This window comes from Scyliorhinus canicula, chromosome 11, assembly GCF_902713615.1.
Source record: "Scyliorhinus canicula chromosome 11, sScyCan1.1, whole genome shotgun sequence".
Lineage (NCBI taxonomy): Eukaryota > Metazoa > Chordata > Chondrichthyes > Carcharhiniformes > Scyliorhinidae > Scyliorhinus > Scyliorhinus canicula.
This window is the reverse complement of record NC_052156.1, coordinates 24,545,556-24,566,900: the sequence shown is the minus strand read 5'-3', so window position 1 is coordinate 24,566,900 and position 21,345 is coordinate 24,545,556. Positions and strand designations below refer to the sequence as shown.

The window sequence follows — 21,345 nt, the reverse complement described above, 5'->3', positions numbered from 1 at the left end:
ACCCCTGCCACAATCTGTGTGCGTAACCCTCACATAACACTGTAGCTAAGGCCCCAGCAAACACAAACATCCCTTGTTCACCCCCATGTGTAGGATCTGCCCACACACCAGGATCTTAGTATGGAGACGAGTATGAACTGCAGAGTATGAACGTCTCCACCACACAACCAATTGCCATCCTCCTGGCAGCATAGCACAAGGCTCACCCAGTGAGTAGGCCCACAGTAGACTACACTTGGAAAAATAGGTCAGGAGTCACAGAGCCCATCGCTAACACCAGTTGCAGCAGTTACTCCAGTTGACAGGGACGTGTGGTGAGGATAGAGGCTCCCCACATCACCGGCCGGGTGCCAGTCACTGATGGGGATGGGTGCAGTGCGGAATACATCATCTCGAAGGGGCCGGGGGAGGGAATGTGGCTTGTTGAGGGTGGCTCAGCAGTACAACCCAGGATGACCATGTACCTTGGATGGTCAAGGGAATCCTCATCTTAGTGACATTCTCTGTCTCTTGCTCCCCCACCCGCAGAGACATGGACTTCTGACTACCAGCCTCCCCGGACAGGTGCCGGAATGTGGTGACTAGGGGCTTTTCACAGTAACTTCATTGAAGCCTACTCGTGACAATAAGCGATTTTCATTTTTTCATTTCAATGCTAACTATCTACCTGGCCGCTGCAGCCATTGCGGATGGACGGTGGCAAGAGTGCGAGGGCAAGTCCAGGGAGGACCCTGCACAAGAGAAGCCTGTCCCAGAAGAGCTGGTGCCATCAGTGAAGCTCAAGTGCGGGCCATCCAACAGGCTGAGGAGGAGATGGGAAGGGGACGCCCTATCAGGCCATATGTATACCATTGGTGCGTGTCCTTCGAGGAGCTGCCAGACCACGTGTGCCGACGATATTTCCAGCTCACCAGGGAGACCGTGCACCACCTGTGCCAGATGGTGGCACACCTGGCACTGTGAGGGTATGGAGAGGACACCCGCCCCGGTGACCATTAAAGTGACGGTTGCCCTGAACATTTATGCCTCTGGCTCATACCAGGGCTCGAATGGGGACCTGTGTGAGATCTCGCAAGCATCCGCACAGAGGTGCATCCGCACAGTGATGGATGCTATATGCGCCCTGACACCAGACTACATCACCTTCAACAGGAGCGCTGGCAGGTTGTCAGTACCAAAGTGCCCGGGTGTGTGGGGGCTCAATGACCCCCCCCCCTTATGGGTGAGTTGGGGGGGCCATGGGTCGCTTTGGATGGTGACATAATCGGTCCGATCTCTTCCTGCACTGGCGTGTGAAGCTCCTCAGTGCAGGAAATTATACTAAGTGCGGCCGAGTCCTGTTAGATAGCATGGTCTTTCTCAGCGCTGCAAGTGCTGGGAAACCCCCAGCTAAACACGCTCGACACTGACCCTGTTTCAGTTAGATCGTGCCCGTAATATAAAAATTTGGTGCAGAATGTCTGTCTGTTTCCAGTATGTTATCTTAACTATAAAGGCTGGAAAAAGGGGACAGTTATGAGTTGCTGAAAAGAGATGAATTGATTTTTGTACAATAATTGATCTGGAATAACATTACTTTTCATCCCTGGTTGAATGTTCATCGCAACCATCGATCAGAATATAAAAGCAATACTTAATGAGAAACCATGTCAAAACAAAAATCTATTTTCCTTGTGCTGATCAGATTGTGCTCCAAAGAATTATTGAAAAACACCTTGATCACCAATATTTGATCATGAATGTGTTTGATTTTCATCAAAGCTTTCAAAGCTTGCGGTTTAAATCAAATTTAAGATGTTGTAACCTCGTGCAAATATATTTTTAAGTTAGAATAATTAACTGTTTAATGTTTGCGAATAATGTATTTGTGAAAAAGCAAGAGTCACTGGCCGGGAATTTCCGGCCCACCCCGCAGTATGTTTTATGATGGCAAAGGCGGCTCGCTATTGGCCACCGAAGGAATCTTCTGGTCCTGCCCAAGGTGATAGCCATTTGCATTGCTCGCCGCCCTGTCAGAGGTTGGAAGCACGGGAAAATCTCAGCCACTGACTGACCAGAAATTGCCCATAACATCTTTGGAGTGGCAATTTCCGGCGGAGTGCCACTCTGGATGGACCTACCCTCGTTGAAATTTGAACGCCCCTGTTTTGTCCAGGACGGTGTTCGGTTTTGGATCAGGCCAGAGTGTGTGCTTGGTTGGCATGGTGTTGAGTTCCAATGGAGGGCTGGGATGGGGACGGTGTGAGGGGCTGTTGGGGGTGGTGTGAGGGGTTGGGAGTGATGTGGGGACACCCCTCAGGGTTCATGTGTGTGCAAGGTGTCCCGGGCGGGGCAAGTTTGTCTTTTTTTATTGAGTTAGAAGTTCTTTTTTTCCCTTCTAACTCTTTCAGAGTAACTATCTGGGCAAAATTGGCAGAACCATCTGAAGTTAGCAATTGAAATCGCTTTGTCAGATGGTTCTCACCCTAGCGCAATTGCCCATAGGAAGTTAGCTCTTCTGGAAAATTGCTGCATACGCCGTTATGTGGGAACTTCCTAGAGGGATGCCACAGGGCATCATCGGGGTACTCTAGGAACTGGGAAGTTATGGTGAATAAAGCGCAAGTTGTTTCTGAATTCACTTCCAGTTCAGAGAGCCAATTTACTCTGTGTTCTTCCGAACCAAAGTTTACTTTCTGTTATTGAGCTTACTTGTACTGAAGTACAACAAAAATATAATTAAGGCAATCCTAGATTTAGCATTATTCAAAATTGTGAATTGGTTCCTTGGTAGATGAATAAAACCTTTGCGGGTACAATGATGAATAACACATCACTCTGCACTTTTCACCTAAATTGAGTGATATGCCATTTACACTGGGATCTGCACTTTGTGTGTGAAAAATTGACCCCAGAGGGCTTCACTTGAACTGCTGCACTGTAATTGTAATGAGATTGATTGGCTAAGTCTTCTTTAGATACCAACATTTATGTAATAAAGTAGAAATAACTTCCCTGTGATGCTACATTGTATTTCTAAATTGATGTCAAGGCAAAAAAAGAGAAATTTTGGGCAAAACCACGATTCCCCACCCCCAGCGATCTCAAACCCTCAGTGTTCACCCCCAAGTGATTTCCCTCCCCCGAGTGAATTACCACCCCCTGAGTAAATCCCCCTCCCCCACTGAGTGATTCCTCCTTGAATGATTTCCCCCACCGTAATTACCCCAAGCATGGCAATGTCCGTCTCCCCAGGAATGTTACTCCCCCACCTCAGCGAATTACCCCTCCCCAGCAAACTCCCCTCCCAGTGATTTCCCCTTATTCCCAGCAATTTCCAAGCAAGCCCTTCCTAGTGACCAGTCCCTTCTCTTGCAGTCACATCTGCCGAAGAATTTCCCACCCCTCTCCTTCCCTCCCTAGCGATCCTTCCCTTGCAAGCCCCCTACCCTTCATAGCGAACCCCATCCCTAACAATCACCCTCCCTCCGAATCCCACTCCCTAGCAATCCCATATCATGAGCGATCCTCCCTCCCTAGTGATCCCCCCACCTCCCCCTACAGTGATTCTACCCCACCTCCATCCTGAGCAACCCCAATCATCTCCCTCCCCCACGCTCTTCCCTTCCTCCCTCTCTCCCTGGTGATCCCCACCACCTTCCCTAGCAATCCCCCCCTCCCTAGTGATTCCCTCTCTCCCTAATGATCTTCCCCTCCCTTCATCCCTCCCTAGCGATCCTTACCACCTCCCTTGTGGTTCCCTGCCCCTCAAAATCCCTCCAACTGCAGGTAGTGAGGGAGGGTTGTTTGAAAATCCTTTTTAAAATTCTCATGTGGAAAACTCTAGTTTTATCTCAGTGAAGCTGATAGTTAATCTGGTGGAGGTGGGAGCAAGTCAGAATTAAACAGACCTGAGGTGGCTGTTCTGTGTGAAGGCCCAGGTTAATACAAGTTGAAGTGACTCTCCAGAGGGGATTCCACAGCCTGAGACTCGTTCCTGAATGTTTCAACCAGAAGAACCTGGGCCTTACCCGCCCAAAGAAATCCAGAAATAAACCACTCGACCTTTCTGAAAATTACTCAGTTGGTCTTGGGCCTTTCGCTCCCTCCGGCAAGCCCACCACTCTGAGGTTCATGCACTTCGACCTGTTCTCCAGATCTTCCACTTTGGCCTTCTGGGCCTTATTCAGATCTGACATGAGCAGCATTTCAGCCTCCAATGAGGCAAGCTGGTCCTCATGCCTCGACAAGGCCTCTTCCATGCCCATCAACGTCTCCATTTGCACCATTACAACTTTGACTGTCTTGCCCAACTGCTCCTGTATCGGGCCCAACACCTCCTCGATGGTGGTTTTAAATTATTCTTTAATCTCCTTTCTTTGTCGCTTGAATTGGCCTGCCAATCGTCTCCAAACCCTGGGGCATCACCCTAGACATTGTTTCTAGCGATGAGTGCGGCTGCCTTCGCCATCTTTTCTCCCCAGATTCCTTTTCCAGGCTCCCAGCCAGGGGTTTCTTTCCCACAGCCTTTATCAACGAGGCTTTTGATATTCCTCAATAAACTTATCCGAACTCCATACAAATCTACTGGATTAGAGCCCAAAACTCCCCAAATAAACAGGCAAAAAGCATCAAAATACCAGGACCTTGGCAGGAGCCACCTTTTGTGCCACCTGCTTTCACATGCCGTCACCGGAAATCACAAACATTTCCTAAAATTGTTTTGCTCCCTGTATTTTAGTGGAGAGCGATGTTGCTTCGTCACTGCTGTGTCTATGTTGGTTGTTTGGTTGGTTGGGGTGGCTACGCGGGTTCTTCCTCAATTGCGTAATAGACATTTGAGCATTATCAAGAAGACAAGATAGCCTTTTGCCCACACAGGAAAGTAAAGCCGTGTGCAACCTAGACCTGTTCTTCACTGCTACCATTGCTGGTCCTCAACATTTTCCATCACACCCAACAGACAACCCAAGAAATTGCCTTTTTAACTATGAGAAAGAGGCATTTTTCAATTTCCGGAAGAAAATCCCTGGGACTCCTATTCCAGCCAGTGCTCCCATTAGTAACTGAATGACTTCCTTGCTTTTATTTTACCACTCCTGACTTCAAAATTGATGTTAAAAACAGCCACTGCAGAATGAAATTTAAAACAAGCAAGAGGAGTGAACTTACCAGCTTCCCCTCCCACCAGACACGCAGACACTTCGTACACTTCCTTTAAGCGTAAACTGACTTATTCCCCAAGTATGTAACAGCCTGGCCCCTGGGGTAAAAGGGAGTTGGTTGTAATAAAGAATGAAAGACCGGATTACTGGAGAAACAAAAAGCCAGCTTGGAGGATGGAATGTTTTGGTCCTTGGGACAGCAAGGCTCAGCTGGGAAATTTCTAAAAATGCAGTGGCTATTGTAAATGTTAGCTACATTCTTTTCTACTGACAAAACAAGTAATTGTGTTTCATTGTACTGCAGAGCAGAGCAAATATGACGCTTTCTTAATTATCAGCTGCTATGATTTTATAGCGGCTTGGCAAAACATTTAAGAAAATATATATGGAGACACGGTTTTTTTTTAAAGTCCCGCTTTTCAAGTTAATATTTGTCATCCTGTTCCAGCAGAAAAAAATAATGAAATGGAACAACGTGAAATGTTTGGAAAATCGAAGGGCACACTTTTATCATAAAACCTATGTTGAATTAGTTTGAAGTTTCTTTCTGCTTGTAATAAAGTTTAGCCCCCGGTGTAAAAATACGAGAAAGGAGACATTGCTGCACATATTTATTTCCTGAAATCTGATACTATTGAGTAGTTTGGGAATACTGAATCAACGGCGGCTAATGGAAAAAAAAGCATTTAAACACAAAAGAGCCATAATACATTACCACAATTCTTTAGTCCCTGAGGCCAAGAACTTCTTGTAGACTTTGTTAACTTCAGTCTTATCATAGACAGGAACTAACAAGCATCTGAAGGGCTTCAGCAGTGACAAATGTTAGAAGCAGATGGACTGCATTTTTTTTAAAGCTTGGTTTGCCTAAGTAACTTTAAAGTTACTATTGAGATAAAAGAAATGTAGGGATAATTCCTAGATAAATGTGGGGAGAAATATAAGAATGCAGTTATTGCTTAATTATTAGGCATTGAACGTCTAGAGCAGAGCTACTAAACACACGGGATGTTAGTGTGGTATGCTGCATGAAATACTTTTCTCCAATTGAAGAGTACGTAAATAATATGTAAGACTAAAATTTCCAGTAAATTTGATGTTATATAGCTTAGTTAAAACAAAGAAACAAGTCATCCAGTGAGTTTGTAGCTGAGGCACTTTGGTGTAAACATAATTAGAATATAAGCTTAAAACCTTCCAGAGATAGTAACAAAGTTTGAATTTCTTAGCTGTGTAAACAGATTTATGGGCAGCCTGAGGTGTTTTGTCACCATACTTTGTAAAATCATATAGCACAGAAGGACGGCATTTGGTACATATGGATGTGCCACCCTTTTGAAAGAGCTAGCTAATCAGTTCCATTCCTCTGCCCTTTCCCCATAGCCCTGCCAATTGCTCCCTTCAAGTACAGTACATAATCAATTACCTGAAATTGGCGGAGTTCACTTCTGAGATCTGCTTTGATCCAACTTGGCAATTAAAAAATAAATAAAAGCCAGCCTTATTTGGAGTCAAGAGAATCTTTCTAACCCGCATATTTGGGTGGTTGATTCCCAACTGAAAGGGCACATTTGAGTCATAGGAATCAGTGAAAATAATATGAATCAGTTGGGCCATTTCTGTTTTGAGTTGTGGTGTTAGATTTAAAAAGGAACTTGATCCATCTTGGATATATAAAGAGTAATTGATGTAACTTCTTAAAAGATATTTCATGCTGAAATACCGGAGAACAACACTGATGATGGACATAGCAAAGTACATGACACAGCCATATCATTCTCCCAGAAGAAAGGAGAATCTTTATTAAGAAATTCTCATTGGACAAATAATGGAGTTTATTTTAAATTCTAATTTAAATAATTAAAAAATCAGAAAATTGGTTTTGAAATTGGTTTTGGACAGTGTGCAAAATAAATAGTTAGAAAGGAAGCCGTTTTTAATTCAGTTGCCTTTCCAGAAGTTGCTCCTGTTGCATTATCACCCTTGACCAATTGTGTCCCTTTTGAAGGAAATGCTACTCTTGTGATATGTGGGGACTTATGAACTTTATGTTGAGCAGTGTGAAAATTACTCCTTTCACAATACTAGGGTTAAAGATTCCACTCAATAACTTCTATTAACATAGCATCTTTAAGGCAAAAATCATCCCAATGTTACCCTCAAGTTTCAGTTGTTGTGCGTCGCCAGTTTATTTAGAATGTGGTCGGTTTATTATTTTTACAGTAGCCATGCACATGTGCAGCTTCATAGAACATAGAACAGTACAGCACAGAACAGGCCCTTCGGCCCTCGATGTTGTGCCGAGCAATGATCACCCTACTTAAACCCACGTAACCCGTATACCCGTAACCCAACAATCCCCCCATTAACCTTACACTACGGGCAATTTAGCATGGCCAATCCACCTAACCCGCACATCTTTGGACTGTGGGAGGAAACCGGAGCACCCGGAGGAAACCCACGCACACACGGGGAGGACGTGCAGACTCCACACAGACAGTGACCCAGCCGGGAATCGAACCTGGGACCCTGGAGCTGTGAAGCATTGATGCTAACCACCATGCTACCGTGAGGCCCTTCGTGTGAACCTTGGTCCCCATTGCTCTTCACAGTGAGATGGTCGGAAAGCAAACACTGAGTCAGGAAATTAAACATTGGGATAAGTGACAAAAAGCTTGATCGAAGAGCATGGTAATGATGAACCTGACTCCTCAGTACCTATCATGTTAAACGCTGTGGCGATGAAGAAGAGACAACAAGAACTGTGGCCATGGATAATGTTTGTGATTTTGATTAATGTAATTTTGATACTGTTAAAAGAAAATCAGACTTGTAGGATTCATTTGAAAAGATATGAGAGATAGGCTGTGTCTAGTAAACAACAAGGAAAGGGCGTTTGGAAAAGGGATCCTGATTTGTAATATGGATTGAAGATTTGAAGGTGTCTTTCTTTAAGGAGTGGATGACAAATGAACAAACTGGTCAATATTTCCTCTTATGGTTTATGACAACAACAGTCTTAACTTAAGTGCTGTTTTGAAATCCACTGCTACCTACCTAGTATCCTATACAGAACACTTGTACATAGAAATAACTGAAAACAAACTTTCCTATTCCCTACATTTGATATCATAAGAGGAAAATTTAATTGGCTTTGTTGTTTGACTTGAAGACCATGCGTGTAGAAAATGCCTCCAGCTGCTTGTGCTCCGAACTTGAAGGCCTTTGCAAAACATCATGAAGACTGAGAGTTTCCTAGATGGTACATCCCAAGGTGTGGCTAGTCCATAGGCAGAGACAGTTCAGAATAGTAGATGTGTGGCCAGTTGGAAGAGTAGGAAGCGCAGGAGTCTCTGGGGTATTGCACTCTCAGACCCGTACTCAGCAGTAGAAGCAGCTAGATGTGAAGACAACTGAAGGTGTGCAGAGCCAACTATGGCACCAATAGGCGAGAATTGCCCAGGGGAAACGACAAAACGTAGAAATGCCATCCTAGGAGGTTCCATAGTTAGGAAGGCAGACAGGTTTTTCTGTAACCGTCACCATGAATCTCACGTGGTGCATTGCCTTCCTGGTACAAGGGTAAAGGACATAACAGACAGTGTGTGGGGAAGGAGGTAAACCAGAAATTGTGGTACAAGTATGTACCAACAATATAGAAAGGGTGGGTTTTGAGGCCTAAAGCCAGACTTTCAAGAGATGGGAATGTAGTTAAAAAGCAGGACGTCAAAGTTAATAATCTTCAGATCCCTGTGCAAATTTAACAGGCATTTGGAAAAGGTTAGAGTTAATCAAGGAGAGCCAGACCAGTTTTATTAAAGGCAAGATTGTTCATGACTAATTAAACTTGATAGAGGTGTACAAGAATTGGGCTTGTACATATACAAAATTTTAATGATGCCTTAATTATGGCCAGATCATTTCCCTGAAGCTGAAAATCTACTTTAAAAATGTGAAGACTCATTTTGTCAGGTTTTATTGTTATTATTTTTTTTTTAAATATTGTTTTTATTTTTTCTATCTTGCTTTTAATCCAATTTCTCTTTCGCTTTTCTTTTTTTTAAGTTTAGGTTACTCAATTATTATTTTCCAATTAAGTGGCAATTTAGCATGGCCAACCCACCTAATCTACACATCTTTGGGTTATGGGGGTGAATCCCACGCAGATACAGGGAAAATGAGTAAACACCACACAGACAGTGACCCGGGGCTGGGATCGAACCCGAGTCCTCAGTGTCGTGAGGCAGCAGTGCTAACCACTGCACCACCGTACCGCCTCTGCATTTCATTTTCTGTATATGATTTTACAGTAAATATTCTACCTTATACCCCAATGTTCAGATTCTGTCACAATGAGGGTTCTTCAAACTTTTAGGGTAAGGTGATTGCTTACACTGTTCATATGGGTCCCAAGATCCCTTATTGAATGTGTGGTGCTACTTGGCCCTGCCTAATTATTGCAAATTGTACTATAAAGCCCATTCAAAGACATTGGGTAAGTGTAATGGATGGCGAGCACTCTTAGTTCACCGCTGACTGCAAAATCTGTTGATGCACTCATTCCACTTGTGAAATTGTCTGAAATTAATTTGCAATATTCACTCATCCTCATTTGTGAAATCAACCACAATATAGACAATAATTCACCCTTCATAGTTCCAGGTTTTAAAATATCCTGCACACGTCTCTTTTGTTTCCCTTATCAGAATTTAGAAACTAAGCTTTCTGATTCCAATCTTACTGTAATACTCCTTTTCGTATTAATCATTTACAGTGTGCCATCTAGTGGCTATTTAAAGAATTGACATACTTGAGTGATTCACCATTAAATCATAAATCTGCTGTTTCTGCCAGATCAAAAAGTAATTCTTTATTTTTTGATCAATCATTTGAAAATAAATAAGTCACCTGACCTGCTGTTATTGTATTCAGTTCATCATGTTTCATATAAATGGAACAAAATGAAATAACTTTCATTGGTCATATTCCATCTCCTGTGAATTGCTGGGCTTTAATGTTAGACATTCCTGGTGTGAAAAGCTAGGCACCAGTAGGTTACAATAATATCTTGCACTCAAATCCAATCCAATGATTTGACCATAAAGAATTATGGGCTGGATTCTCCTTTTAGGGACTATATCCCCACACCGTCGTAAAAACTGTGGCCTTTTACGCCAGATAAACTGCCGTCAAAAGGCCACATATTCACAGCCCTGGAGGGGGCTAGCAGGGACCCGTCATGAAGCTCGGAGGTTTATCTGCAGATATGGCCCCCCTGCACCTTCAGAGGCCGCACATGCGCACGGCTACGGCCTCCAGTGGCTGGGCCGTGCTCCATGGCGGACTCAGACCGCGGATCTGGACCTCGTAAATTGTGCCCCCGATCAGTCGCCTGCCCGACCCGGACTGACTCCAACCAGTTTATAACTTGCTGTATCCTTTGACAATCCTCTTCACTATCCCCAACTCCACCAATTTCTGTGTCATCTGCGAACTTACTAATCAGACCAGCTACATTTTCTTCCAAATCATTTATATACACTACAAACAACAAAGGTCCCAGAACTGATTCCTGTGGAACGCCGTAGTCACAGCCTTCCATTCAGAAAAGTACCATTTACTGCTAGCCTCTGTCTTCTGTGCCCAAGCCAGTTCTGTATCCAACTTGCCAGCTCTCCTCTGATCCCATGTGACTTCACCTTTTGTACCAGTGTACCATGAGGTCCCTTGTCAAAGGCTTTACTGAAGTCCATGATCACTGTTCCTGAAATGATCTCCTACTGAAACTTCAATCACCTGGCTGGGTTCCTCCCCAGCACCAGGTCGAATATGGCCCCTTCCCAAGTGGGTATTTACATATTGTTTCAAGAAACCCTCCTGGACGCTCCTTACAGATTCTGCTCCATCCATGCCTCGAGCAGTAAGTGTGTCCCAGTCAATACAGGAAAAGTTAAAATCACCCACCACAGCAGCCTATTGTTATTGCATCTTTCCAAGATCTGTCTGCATATCTGCTCCTCTATCTCCCACTAGCTGTTAGGAGGTCTATAGTAAACCCCCAACATTGTGACAGCACACTTCCTATTCCTGAGCTCTACCCATATTGCCTCACTGCCTGAACCCTCCAAGGTGTCCTCCCTCAGCACAGCTGTGATATTCTCCTTAACCAATAATGCAACCCCCCACCCCTTTTGCATCCCCTCTATCCTGCCTGAAGCATCTAAATGCTGGAATGTTTAGCTGCCAATCCTGTCCCTCTTTCAACCAAGTTTCTGTAATAGCAACAACATCATAATTCCACGTACTAATCCAATCTCTTTGTTCACCTGTCTTACCTGAAATACTCCTCACATTGAAACTAATGCACTTCAGCCCACCAGCCCCACTGGGTTGAACAACCACCCCCTGCCTGCTCTTCCTCTTAATCTTACTGGCCTTAGTCTGTAGCTCTCCCTCAATTATTTCTCCCACTGTCCTATTGCTCTGGTTCCCACCCCTCTGCCATACTAGGCAATTCAATCTGGTTCACTGCTTTCTACTTTTCTCCATACTAACTTTTGTTTCTATCCCCTCTTTACTTACCCTCTGACTTCCTGCATTGGTTCCCATCCCCCTACCACATTAGTTTAAACCCTCCTCAACAGTGCTAGCAAACATCGGAACCCTCGGACATCAGTTCCAGTCCTGCCCAGTACGTTCCAGTAATGTCTTCTCAGGTGCAACAACTTACTCAAACCGATCTGGTGATGGGGAAGGTGTTGGACATGATTCAAAAAAGCACTCTAACACAAGAGCACAGAAAATAATCCATACCTTAAACCCTTTCTTACCAGGCATCTTGAGTTGACAGTACAAAATGGAGTATTGTTGTGCAGTATTAGAGTAATCATTCCGCCATGTCTACGAAGTAGAATCCTGGAACAGCTGCGTGAGGGCCATCCCGGTGTAGTTAGAATGAAGGAGTTGGCAAGAAGCTACTTCTGGTGGCCGGGGGTGGATGCCCACGTGGGGTTATGCCAATCCTGTGGTAGGTTGAGAAATGTATCTCCACTACAACCTTTGTATCCATGAGAATAACCTACCAGGCAGTGGCAAAGAATTCATGTCGATTATAGGGGACCAGTCGAAGGACACATGTTTTTGGTCATAGTTGACGTGCATTCAAACTGGCCAGAGGTTGCCATCAAGAAATCGGCAGCTACCATAGAAAGGCTTGACGAAGTATTTGCAAGATTCGGGCGACCTGAACAACCCATGACCAATAACAGTACTCAGTTCACATCAGCCGAACTCGAGGACTACCTGAAGTGGTGTGGCATCCATCATATCGAATCTACCCTCTACCATCCAGCTACCAACAGCGTAGCTAAATATTTTGTACAATCGTCCAAGCATGCAGTGAAGGTTTACAGGGATAAAGGCTCTCTTCATAAACAATAGCTTTCTAATGACATAAGATACACTGTGCATTAAACAACACAAGGCTCACCAGCTATACCCACACGCGGTTTGACCTTTTGATTCCCCCTTCACCTTCAGAGATAGTCAGGAAACATCAGACACAAGTGGCTAGAAAGGAACAACATTCCAAAAGCAGAGTCTGACCGTGAGGAGCTTGTTCTTGTGGAAATTATACCTCAGGCGGAAAATGGACTCCAGCAATTGTATTAGCCAAAACGGATCCAATTTCATATACTGTACAATCTGACAATGAACGACTTTGGCATTGGCACACTGACCAAATATTGTCAGCATATAGTGAGAGTACAAAATCTGTACCAGATGTTTTCACCACAGAGACTATGGACAGTGACATGCCCAACTTGAGGACTACAACTGCTGAAATTACGGAATCTGTTATGACAGAATCATCCACACAACCAGAGAGAGTTCCAGAGTTGGTTTTGCCAGATGTAGCACGAATCAGTGTATAGGAAGACACTCCCTAGTACCCCTAAGAGCCAAGTTTCTGAAAGACGTGTTCTGCCAAAATGAGACAGGCGGCCACCCTAAGTCTTACTAATGTACTTATGTATCTATAACATATGAATGTTAATTAAGCATAATGTGTTGGATCTATGTTAAAGTGTTTGATTAAGTAAAAGGAGTGATATATATCAAAGTAACACCATTGGCTGGTGTAATGTCACATTACACAGTGACACCATTGGAGTTCCCTATTGTACCCTGTTGAGGAGCATCTTGTAAATATACCCCCTGCACTATGTTATACTAACTCAAAGTGTATTACCTCTGATTCTCCCTCTTTGCTGCTACAACAAAGAATATAACCCAACCCACTTGATTGGCACCCCATCCACCACCTTCAACATTCACTCCCTCCATTCTCGGTACAGAGTGGATGTGATGTGTACCATCGACAAGATGCAGAGTATCTCCAGCTACTCACCAAGTCTCCTTCAATAGCACTTTCCAAACCCACGACCATTCAGAAGAATAAGGTCAGCAGGCAGAAGGGAGCATCAGCACCTGCAAACTCGTCACGTCCCATGAATGAATGTAAAAGAAGGGTGATATTTAAATCTTTTATTTTTGAGGGTAGGATTCGAGCGTTTGGTTATTTGTTTTCCAGATTTTTTTTTTAAATATAAATTTTTACGTGCCCAATTAGTTTTTTCCAATTAAGGGGCAAATTAGCGTGGCCAAACCACCTACCCTGCACATCTTTGGGTTGCGGGGATGAAATCCACGCAAACCCGGGGAGAATGTGCAAACTCCACACGGACAGAGCCGGGATCAAACCTGGGGCCTTGGTGCCTTGAGGCAGCTGTGCTAACCACTGCACCACCATGCTGCCCCATTTTCCAGAAAAACTGACTTAGGGAAGAATGATTTAAGATTTTTGAATTTTGAAAAAATTGACTATGTTCGCTGTGGTAACTTGACCACAAAAAGGTAGTCGAAAACACGTTATAAGTTCATCTTTGGTCGGCATGGTGGCGGCAGTAGTTAACACTGCTGCCTCACGGCGTCAAGGATCCGGGTTCGATCCCAGCCCCGGGTCACTGTCTGTGTGGAGTTTGTGCATTCTCCCCGTGTCACCCCCACAACTCAAAAAGATGTGAAGTGTAGGTGAATTGGCCATGCTAAACTGCCCCTTAATTGGGGGAAAAAATAATTGGGTACTCTAAGTTAATCTTCTTTAATATATAAAAATAACAAATTTTAAAATACAGTATGGACTCAGAAATGGGAGCAGTAGGCTAAACAGAACAGAATTAGAACTAATGATAGTTAAATACGATTATACACAGGTAGCAACAGCTAATGACATCAGCATACTTACTGATGACATCAGTTATGGATCTAAATAAGAATGACATCAGTTATGGATTTAAATAAGAAGATGCATAATAATAACACTGTGACATTTCTCCACCCTTAAATTTTAATCCCCTTCAAATATAGAAATACAATGGAAGTAATGTCTGTCAGATCTTCTACCCTTGGCAACGGGTAAGCGTCCAGTTTGGAAACCTGATTATTTTGTAATCCCCATATATGCGTACCATCACCTTTCAGAACAGGATCAATTAGAGCTGCCCAACATGAAAACTTAACGGCTCAATGATTCCTAGCCTTTGCAGCTGCTCCATCGCCTTCACTTTTCCTTTCATGACGTAGCACGGGGCACTGACTAAAACGAGGAGTAGCCTGAGGATCTACGAACAATTTAACTTTAGTGCCCTGCAATGCACCCAGTTGGTCTTTGAAAACCTCAGGATATTTCTGAGTGACACCCTTTGTCACTTGTGTGCTTTATCTCACCCTAGTTCAACTGAATTTTCCTGAGCCAAGCACGCTCCAATAAACTAGGCCCATGCCCTTTCACCACCAGGAGCTGTGCTCGAGCCAGCTCTTGATTACTGGCTGTTATATGCGATGTCTACCTTTACCACTCCCAAGAAATTATAAGGTACAATAAAGTCTCCATAGTCCCAGATGACCATATTCTGCTTTTCCCTCTGACGGGTGGTGATTTAACCTCAAGATCACCACATTTCTGATGAGGGACAAGGTTGAAAAGGCGGACCTTCATGAATAAACTCAGCCGGAACGGGATAGAATCTGCACTGCTGGCCTTGCTCTGCATCATGAACCAGCTGTCTAGCCAAGTGAGTTGAACCAGCTCTGAAGCAATGGTATAGCCTCACCGGTATACATCTGAAGGTTGATTCCTGCCTGAGTATGGGCTGGTGACTGCTTAGAGCCCCAAATCGCCCTGAAGGCCTCCTCACTGATTACCGATGCAGAGGCTCCTGCGTGCACCTCCATCTTGATTTTCTGTCCATCGACCTCCGCTGCAGCAATAAATAGGATCTGCATGCCCCTCACTCATATTAAACATGTCGTAATAGTGCTCCTCTGCCTTGTCTGAGCTTTCTAAGTGATGTACCATAGACTGAGGCTTCCTTGCATTTGAAGTTCCCTGCTCAGCCTTCAACTTTCAGTTCTGCTGGCAGTTCTTTGCTAAATGCTCCTTCTTGTTGCACTGGTGGCAAACAGCGGCCATAAACTTACAATGATTTGCATAGTGTGACCGTCCACTCCTAAAGAACGCCACTGTCTTCACCTTTTTTCTTGCAGCTTCTTTCTTTACTTAATGCAGTGCAACTGCCTGTGTGTTACCATTGGCCTTCTGAATATCTTTTGTAATATTGGCAGCCATTTCCATTCCCTGAGACATTTCTAGCGTTTTCTGAAAAGTAAGTGTAGTTTCTCCAAGGAAATACCTCTGAATGCTGTTCTTGTTAATGCCACAAACTAGTCTGTCCCAAAGCATCTCTTACAAAATTGCCCCAAACTCGCAATGTTCAGAGAGCTGGCGCAATTCAGCAACAAAGTTTGCTACAGACAGTCCCGTCTTCTGAAAATAACTATGAAATTTGAAACGTTGCACATTGACTGAGGGCTTAGGATTGTGGTGATTCTGAATGAGTGTAACTAAATGAAATGTCTCCCAGTTTCCGTGGTGTAGCTAAATTTCTCACTAGCTTGTAAGTCTTCACTCACACACTCAGGAAAATTGACAGCTTTCTAGCTTTGTCTGTAATACCATTTGCCAAGAAAAGGAGTTCCAACTCTTTGACATATTCAGTCAATTTCTCGTTCTCTTCCACGAATTCACTGATAAACCCAAACTTAGCCCAAACTGCTGCTAACTTGTCTTCCGTCGTAAACATTGTGTTGAGCGTGCCGAAACTCAAATTTATTTTATTCTTGTCGCCAAAAAGATGTGGGCCGCGATTCTCCGCTCCCCACGCCGGGTGGGAGAATCGCGGGAGGGCCCCCCAACAAATTTCACGCCCCCCTGGCGCCCCCCACGATTCTCCTCCCCCCACCACCCGCTCGGAAAAATCGCCACTCGCCGTTTTTCACGGCGAACGGCGATTCTCTGACCCGGATGAGCCGAGCGGCCTGCCGTTCGTGACCGTTTCACGACAGCGGCAACCACACCTGGTCGCTGCCGTCGTGAAACGGGTGAGATATGCCCGTTTGGGGCTTGTGGGGGAGTACAGGGGAAAGAGCACCACGACTGTGCTCGGGAGGGGATAGGCCCGCAATCAGTGCCCACCAATCGTCGGGCCGCCGTCCAAATCGGACGCACTATTTCCCCTCCTCAGCCCCGTAAGATCAAGCCGCCACGTCTTGCGGGTTGCTGAGGGGAAAGACGGCCACTGCGCACGCGCGGGTTCGTGCTGTCAGCGTCATGACGTCAGCCGCACGTTCGCGGGTTGGAGCCGGCCAACCTGCGCATGCGCGGCTGACGTCATTAGGCGTGCCGGCCACGTCATTCTTGGCGCGACGCCCCCGCGGCCGAGAGTTACAGAGCGCCGCTCCTAGCCCCGCCGAGAGGTGAGAATAGGGGGCGAGGAGCGGCCTCCGAGGCCGTCGTGAAACTTAGCCGAGTTAACGACGGCCCTCCCTATTTTTCCCGGGAGCGGAGAATTCCGCTCGTGGTATCTTGACCACAAAAAGGTAGTTGAACAGATGTGGTGAAAGTAAATCCTTTAAAATACCGTATGGACCCAAAAACAGGAACAGCTCATTAAACATCGGAATAACAGTAAGAACAAAATTAGAACTAATGGCAGTTAAATAAGATTATACACAGGCAACAACAATAGATAATGATGTCACAGCATTTAACTGATAACATCAACAATAGATTTAAATAAGAAGATGCATCTACAATAGTAGTATTAGCAGTAATATTAAAAATGGATGGTGTTGCTCAAATTAGAATTGGAGGAAGTGCCTAAAAGGGACATAGACAGAGTTAGCTTAGAGGTAGGTTTGTTTCTCTTAAGTGCAAGTTCCTCTTTCTATTTAAGAAACCCTCAAAAGACTACAGCAAATGGAGAAAATAGAAATGCAAAACAGTTCTTTAAGAAGGACTTGATATGTTCCTGACTAAAGAAGGATATTGCAGCCCAGTGAAAGTTTGCCTCTTTTCCTTGTTGCTTTTTTAGTCTCTAACATATGTTAGCATCTAGAAATAGAAGAATGGCCAACAAGATTGTGCCTTCTGAGCACAATGGATTTGATTGTGTTTTATTATCTTTTTCATATGTACATTGAATGCATAGCCTTGAAGTTACTGCAATGGAAGATGGAATTTAACCCTGAAAAGAGCGAGGTGATGCACTGTGGAAGCAGCAATATGACAAGGGAGTGCTCAATGAATGGCAGGCACTAGGAAGCTCAGAGGATCTTGGGGTGATTGCTCACAGATTCCTATAGGCGGCAGGCCAGGTCAATAGGGTAGTTAAGAAGACATAAGGAACACTTGCCTTTATCAGTCATGTAAGAAGTCTTACAACAGCAGGTTAAAGCCCAACAGGTTTGTTTCAAATCACTAGCTTTTGGAGCACTGCTCCTTCCTCAGGTGAATGAAGAGGTAGGTTCCAGAAACATATATGTAGACAAAGTCAAAGGTGTAATCGGGGACGGGGGTGGAACTGAAGATGGAGGGGTGGGGAGTGGCAGGGCGAAAGCGCGGGCTTTCCTCTGGTTTCCCGCGCGCGGGGCAGAGGAGGGAGGAGGGTGGGAGGAAGGGGCGTGGTCAGCAATGGCTCCTTTCCCGCGCTGGAGCGGGGTCAAGGAGGGGTGGTAAGGGGGGGGATGTCCCCCATGCCGGGAGGAGTCGGATTGTGGCAGGGGCAGCCGGGTCAGCGTAAACCAGCTGACTTACGGAAGTACTATGGAGGGTGCATCGCGGCTAGGAAGGGTCCTAGCCTGGGGGGGGAGGGGGGTGGGGGGGGGGGGAGGGGGGGGGGGAGGGGGAGGGGGGGGGGGGAGGGGGAGGGGGGGGGAGGGGGGGGGGGGAGGGGGGAAGGGGGGGGCTACCGGGTTGCTGCTGAAAAGGCCAGGGAGGAGAAGTTGAGGACCGGAGGGGTGGGGGGAGGGCGCCATCGCCATGGGGAGCGGGTCAGAAGGGGAGGGCTGACTCGGGGCGAGCAGGTGACAGGATATGGCTAGTCGGCAGGGGAGAGGGGCGGGCTGCCCTTCGACCCGGCTGATCACTTGGAATGTGAGGGGGCTGAATGGGCCGGTCAAGAGAACGAGAGTAATCTCGCATTTGAAGGGACTGAAGGCGGATGTAGCAATGCTACAAGAGACCCATTTGAAGGTGGCGGACCAGGTCCGCCTGAGAAGGGGGTGGGTGGGACAGGTGTTCCACTCAGGACTGGACGCAAAGAACCGGGGGGTGGCGATCCTGGTAGGGAAGAGGGTGTCGTTCGTGGCGGCGGAGGTGGTGGCGGATAAAGAGGGTAGATATGTCATGGTGAAGGGTAGGCTACAGGGGGAGAAAGTGGTGATGGTTAATGTGTATGCCCCGAATTGGGACGACGCTGGCTTCATGAGGCGCCTACTGGGCCTCATTCCGGACCTGGAGGCAGGGGGCCTGATCATGGGGGGAGACTTCAACACAGTGCTGGACCCCGTGCTGGACAGATCGAGTTCAAGGACGAGTAGGAGGCCGGCAGCGGCAGAAGTGTTAAAGGGGTTTATGGAGCAGATGGGAGGGGTAGATCCCTGGAGGTTTGGGAGGCCGAGGGCGAGGGAGTATTCCTTTTTCTCCCATGTCTACAGAGTCTATTCTAGAATTGACTTTTTTGTATTGAGCAGGGGACTGATCCCGAAAGTACGGGAAGTGGAGTACTCGGCCATAGCGGTCTCAGACCATGCGCCACACTGGGTAGATTTGGAAATGGGGGAGGCGCGAGACCAGCGTCCGCTGTGGCGCCTGGATGTGGGGTTGCTGGCGGATGAGGAGGTGTGTAAGAGGGTCCGGAAAAGCATTGAAAGATATCTGGACACTAATGACACGGGGGAGGTGCAGGTGGGGATGGTCTGGGAGGCCCTGAAGGCGGTGATCCGGGGGGAGCTGATCTCCATACGGGCACATAGGTAAAGGAGGGAGAGACAGGAGAGAGAGAGGCTGGTGGGGGAGCTTTTGGACGTGGATAGGAGATATGCGGAGGCACCAGAGGAGGGGCTGTTGGGGGAACGGCGCAGTTTGCAGGCTAAGTTCGACCTGTTGACCACCAGAAAGGCAGAAACACAGTGGAGAAGGGCGCAGGGCGCGATTTATGAATATGGGGAGAAGGCGAGTAGGATGTTGGCGCATCAGCTCCGCAAGCGGGATGCGGCTAGAGAAATTGGGGGAGTGAGGGAGAGGGGTGGGAACATAGTGCAGAAGGGGCCAGAAGTAAATGGGGTCTTCAGAGACTTCTATAAGGAGCTGTATCGGTCAGAGCCGCCGACGAGGGGAGGGGGGATGGAGGGCTTCTTGAACAAATTGAGGTTCCCCAAGGTCCAAGAGGAGCTGGTAGAGGGGCTGGGGGCGCCGATAGGGTTAGAGGAGCTAGTCAAGGGGATTGGGCATATGCAGACGGGGAAGGCGCCGGGGCCAGATGGGTTCCCGGTGGAATTTTACAAAAAATATGCGGATTTGGTGGGCCCTGTGCTGGTACGAGCCTTCAACGAGGCATGGGAGGGGGGGGCTCTGCCCCCGACAATGTCGCAGGCACTGATCTCTCTGATCTTGAAGCGGGACAAGGACCCCGTGCAGTGTGGGTCATATAGGCCTATCTCGCTCCTGAATGTGGACGCCAAGTTGCTGGCAAAGATCCTGGCTACCAGGATAGAGGATTGTGTGCCAGGGGTGATACACGAGGACCAGACGGGTTTTGTGAAAGGGCGGCAGCTTAATACGAACGTGCGGAGACTGCTAAACGTCATCATGATGCCGGCAGTGGAGGGTGAGGCGGAGATAGTGGTGGCATTAGACGCGGAGAAAGCATTTGATAGGGTAGAGTGGAAGTACCTGTGGGAGACGCTGGAACGGTTTGGATTTGGGGAGGGATTTATTAAATGGGTGAAGCTGCTCTATTCGGCCCCGACGGCAAGTGTAGTGACGAATGGTAGGAGATCGGAGTATTTTGGGCTCCACCGGGGGACCAGACAGGGGTGCCCCTTGTCCCCCCTGCTCTTCGCACTGGCAATTGAACCGTTGGCGATGGCACTGAGGGGCTCGGGGGGTGGAGAGGGCTGACAAGGGGCGGGGAGGAGCACCGGGTATCGCTATACGCGGACGACCTGCTGCTATACGTGGCAGACCCAGAAGGGGGAATGCCGGAGGTGATGGAACTGCTAGCAGAATTTGGGGACTTTTCGGGGTACAAGCTAAACTTGGGCAAGAGTGAGGTATTTGTGATACACCCAGGGGACCAGGAAGAGGGAATCGGGAGACTCCCGTTTAAGAGAGCAGGAAAGAGTTTTAGATATTTAGGGGTGCAGGTGGCAAGGAACTGGGGGACTCTCCACAAGCTGAACTTCTCCAGGCTGGTGGAACAGATGGAGGAGGAATTTAAAAGGTGGGACATGGTGCCGCTGTCGCTGGCGGGCAGAGTGCAGTCCGTTAAATTGACGGTCCTCCCGAGGTTCTTGTTTTTATTTCAGTGCTTGCCCATCTTCCTCCCTAGGGCCTTCTTCAAAAAGGTGACGAGTAGCATCATGAGCTACGTGTGGACGCACGGCACCCCAAGGGTGAGGAGGGTCTTCTTGGAGCGGAGTAGGGATAGTGGAGGGCTGGCATTACCCAATCTTTCGGGGTATTACTGGGCGGCAAATGTATCGATGGTGCGCAAGTGGATGATGGAAGGGGAGGGGG

At 46.7% G+C, this 21,345-nt stretch overlaps 2 protein-coding genes across 6 annotated transcripts in view; one reads left to right on the top strand and one right to left on the bottom strand.

The window, feature by feature from the left end:
• ecm2 (extracellular matrix protein 2, female organ and adipocyte specific) overlaps positions 1-6,694 on the bottom strand; it is a 50,440-nt gene extending 43,746 nt beyond the window's left edge. The window contains exon 1 of one of the 3 annotated variants that reach the window (XM_038812596.1): positions 6,571-6,694. The gene's annotated coding sequence lies outside the window, so the exon portion shown is untranslated. Of the gene's footprint in view, positions 1-5,151; positions 5,521-5,859; positions 5,974-6,570 lie in introns of those variants that run through there. The other 2 variants (XM_038812595.1, XM_038812594.1) reach the window with 2 other exon arrangements.
• The window catches only part of LOC119973940 (centromere protein P), a 400,035-nt gene that overhangs the window by 367,630 nt on the left and 11,060 nt on the right, over positions 1-21,345 (top strand). The gene's annotated exons all lie outside the window — the stretch shown is intronic.